The sequence below is a fragment of the Diadema setosum genome, chromosome 17 (genome assembly GCF_964275005.1).
Source record: "Diadema setosum chromosome 17, eeDiaSeto1, whole genome shotgun sequence".
NCBI classification, from domain to species: Eukaryota; Metazoa; Echinodermata; class Echinoidea; order Diadematoida; family Diadematidae; genus Diadema; species Diadema setosum.
In genome coordinates this window covers 21940038-21943986 of record NC_092701.1, presented here as the reverse complement: position 1 = coordinate 21943986, position 3949 = coordinate 21940038, and positions in this window count along the sequence as shown.

Sequence of the window (3949 nt, the reverse complement as noted above, 5' to 3'; positions counted from 1 at the left end):
ACAGCCACAAAGGACATGTGGGACTGTAAAATATCAAAATTTTCAAGCTCACTCGCTTCGCTCGCTCGCATTTAATCGCTATGCCATTCTGATGTGCTGCCCGATTGCCGGCAGTTGCGCCCGGTGTGCCCCCATAATTTCCAAAGCGAAAAAATACAGCCACAAACGGCAGTCTTTGGACTGTAAAGTGTCAAAATTTTCAAGCTCGCTCGCCCCGCTCGCTCGCATTTAACTGCTATGCCATTCTCCTGATGTTGCTGCCAGTATTGCCAGCAGTTGCGCCTGATGCGGCCCCCTTAATTTCCAAAGCGAAAAAGTATAGCTACAAACGGCAGTTTTTATAGACTGTAAAATGTTAAAATTTTCATGCTCGCTCGCTCGCATTTAATCGCTATGCCATTCTCCTGATGTTGCTGCCAGTGATTGACAGCAGTTGCGCCTGGTGTGCCCCCCCCCCCTTAATTTCCAAAGCGAAGAATATAGCTACAAACGGCAGTTTTTGGACTGAAAAATGTCAAAATTTTCAACGCAAAGAGATTTCACCGTAGGAGGGGGAAACCCCCTTACCATACCCTCCCCCTCGCTTGATTCGTTCCCTCACATAACCGCTCCTCCTAAGATCAAATCCTGTCTACGCCGATATGCCCCATTATTTAGTAGGCCTTCACAGTGATGTCGCACAGCAAGAGCTGAAATACCACGATTTTGTCATTCAATAATATATTGTGAATATTTCATTTTCTTATTGTTTTTTTAAAGAAAAGAAAACAAAATTTTCACCACATCAAGTGAGCAGTTTTTAGGACTGGAAAATGTCAAAATTTTCAAGCTCACCACATCAAGTGAGCACCAGATCGCTGAATTTCAGGTCTGAAAATGCAAAATCTTCCTCGTGTGGGAGATGGATACCCCCCCCCCCACCCCATACACACCCTTCCCCCGTTCGGTCGTTCCGCTCCCTCTCACAGATATTTCCACCAAAAAAAAAAATGTTTTCATACTTTTAAGGTCTGATTTTCCGCCGAAAGTCGTCTGACAAGGAAAAAAAAAGCAACAAGAACAAAAAGTCTTTATGTTGTTGCTGCCACTTTTCTCCCACTTTATATTTCATGCAAAGAGTGGGACATCCGATCCCTGTAAAGTGTGTGTGGGGGAGGGGGAGGGGGGCACAAAGCTTCTCCCCCCCCACCCCCCCCCCACCCCCCCACCCCAAGAAAAAGGCTGCGCCGGTCCGGTTATGGGCTTGTAATCGTGGTGATGGTGACCATCCCCCCCCCCCCCACTCCTCAGTATGGATTTACGCCGTTGATACGTAGAGTCATCATCCTTTAGCATCGGAGCGCGGGACATTCCGACTAGACAACGTTCAGTCGAGTGGCGCTTTTTTGAATCTCGAAGGACACGATTATGCCCCAAACACCGAAAATACCCTACTCCCCGCCGAACAGTCTCCTCGGAACCTTTTGGCCCAGTTGGAAATGAGAACAGTCCTGTTCCTACTAACTCGTCATGCTTAATTTGTGGCTCGTAGAGTTGACATTCATTATTCTTTTTCTGCCTTAAGTCGTTGGTGCAATACAGTCATTTGCTGGTAAAATTCCTCCACGGCTGCGCAGTTGAGTCCAGTGAGTCCATCTCCGTTTTCCAGCGGCGGCGGCTGCAGCGGCTCCTTGGTTTCTTTCGAAGGCAAGGAAAAAACAAAAGAGGACTAGGGAGACTCTGTAGCTACTTTTGAGAGACACCTGTCCTGCTGAAGTTGACGAAGAAATCCTGAAATAGACCTCTCCAGAAATACAACCGGAAAGGCCTCTCAATGTATGCGAGGCAAGAAATCGGATGTTCCCAGACAAAAGCCCGGATCCATCACTGTCAAGACTCAACGACTTCCAGGTCTCAATATTCTACGTCATCACCATTCACACGAGTTCTCTCGGACTTACGCACCGTGCTCTAAGTTTCAATACCCGTTGAAATGAAGTTGGACAACTCGCAATGCGTCAGGCACAAACCGAATGAGACCGTAATGATGAACCCCACCCTCGGGTTAGTCATTATGGCCATCCATAAGACAAGATAGGCAGACATCAGCACATCATACGGAGGCACTGTGTCATATGTGGATAAGAACCCTTGACTTTCAGTCGGAAGGCTAAAGTTCGAATCCCGTCAAGTGCCAACGTCCTTGGACAAGCTGTTTACCCACAACGTCCCTCTCGATCAAAGTGTATAAATAGGTACCTGACAACGCTATCATAGGGTAATAATAATGGCAGCTAGGGCCTCCGGTAGAGCATTAGTAACAGTAAAGAGGTTACCCTGGATAAAGAGACCCATCGTAATCATGTTATATTTGAACTTTGTGTTGCACAATTTACTTTGCTTTGCTTGCACTTTCTTGTTCTGTTGTTGACACCTGTTGTATAATGTAAAATAGAACTGTACAAAGATATCACTACATCTCAAACCAGGGAGGTGGGACACAACTTTATACTATCACATTGGACAGAGACGTATGCTATAGGCAGTAGGACCAATGCTCAGGCAAGTCAAACCACTTGAAGCTCGGACATTACTTTCTGAATGGTCGGCCAGGCATAGAGTTATTTGATAATGGTCAGTGAGATCACGTGATGGTCATTAACGGAAGGCGGCTTGAATCACTTCCGATGTGGTGCTACGAGATGGCGCTTTTCCGGTCTTCTTCGTGACGGACGTTAGTAATGTTGTCAACCTGGATAGCAAAAACTTAAATTAAACCTGATGTTACACTAACTTGAATCACAAATATATGATTAGAATTCAAGGCTTTAAATCAACAGACAGATTGAACTTTGAGTATGAATGGGATGAGAATAAGGAGATCACAATCATGAGAATATAACTGAATCGCAAAACATGATTTTTATGGACACACAAACTGGCGCCCTACGTCATTGTCATGTGATTATGACGTCAGTTAAAGTCTTCATTCAAAAGCAGTTTCAGAGCACAAACAGACCTTGATGTATGTGAAGAAATGTCTCAACAATTTCTTTGAAGTAATCAATCTAAACGCGTTGCGGTTTTATGACTAAAATTTAATTACCAGGAAATGAGAAGCATACACCATCTAAACAGATCTTTCAATGTTTGCGGCTAGCATCTGACATTCTGCCGTATACCATACGTGAAAATATAAGAAACAACAGCCTCCAACTGTGGCTTGCCCTGGGAAATAACTTATCAAATGCTCTTTCATTCGGTTTATATAACCCCTCCAGACATTTCCCTTGTTTGAACACTTTGCAGACAAATTTATGGAATTATTATGTAATAGTGCTCTTCATGACGTCACAATGAGGCTATAATTCCACATCAAGTATTCTCTGTCAACTTGTCTATGGAGGGTACGTATTCGGCAGATGCTGGAACCGCATGCGGAAAATGGGGTTGGTCATCTTCTTCCTTAGATTGTCGTTGTAACATTGATGCTTTAATGACTGCGTTTCTCTAGTCTACATTCTGGACTGCTTTACATATTATTTTCCCGCGTTCCAATCTTTGGTATGGCACAACAAGCACTACAATGTGCCCAAGTGATGTAACGGCGCGAGTCCCGTGAATCTTCTCGGATGCACAGATTCTCGGGAATGCGGCAATCACTGAACTTGATGCTCGTTGTGCTTGCGTGTTGCACTATCCTGACAGAAATTATGATTAAAAAATAACAGATATAGGTGTGTAGACTACTGTTTCTCTTTGATGTAAAAGTCCACAGTCATGTTCCTCCTTCCAGACAACAGCATCGTACGAACTTTCTGAAAAACAACCAAACGGCTGAGTGCAAGTATTTTAACCCGTGTATAAATAAAACAAACAGAAATAAAACAAGCAACACTGTTGATATTTTTAACTATAAAATGGCATCAGAGCACCCATGCAACTATTATTTGTCATGAAGAAATAGAGA